Consider the following 501-nt stretch of genomic DNA (forward strand, 5'->3'; position numbering starts at 1 on the left):
AATCAGAGAGAAGAAGCCATTTCTTCACTTGGCTGTCTGAACTCATCTTCTAATTTCTAGGTTTTCCACCTTCATCCTAACCGTTCTCTCATCTCCTGCTGATGCCTCCTTTAAACCAAACTCACCAGATGCCCTGATGCAGGAAGCTCATTGACATGGTTCACACAGATTTGCATCCTGGGGTGCAGAGCTGGTTGGAGGTAGATGGAGAGGAGGAGTGGGGTCTACCAGAAAAATCTGTCTTTCCCAATGGGTGGACTGATTGGTTGATCAAGTTATTGGACAGATATTGACTGAGCACCTGTTTTGTGTCAAGCACTGGGCTAAGAACCAGGAGAAGAGAATGATAAGACAAAGCTCTTTCCCACTAGGTGGAGGAGACAAAAAATGAAAAAACTCAAATAAGCCTCAAGGTCATGCCAGATAAAAGTACTTGCTTAAGTTGCCATGACAAGTCATAGTAATCACTATAGTCATAGGCAGGACAACAAACTGCCAAAA

This window comes from Sus scrofa, chromosome 2, assembly GCF_000003025.6.
Source record: "Sus scrofa isolate TJ Tabasco breed Duroc chromosome 2, Sscrofa11.1, whole genome shotgun sequence".
Classification (NCBI taxonomy): domain Eukaryota; kingdom Metazoa; phylum Chordata; class Mammalia; order Artiodactyla; family Suidae; genus Sus; species Sus scrofa.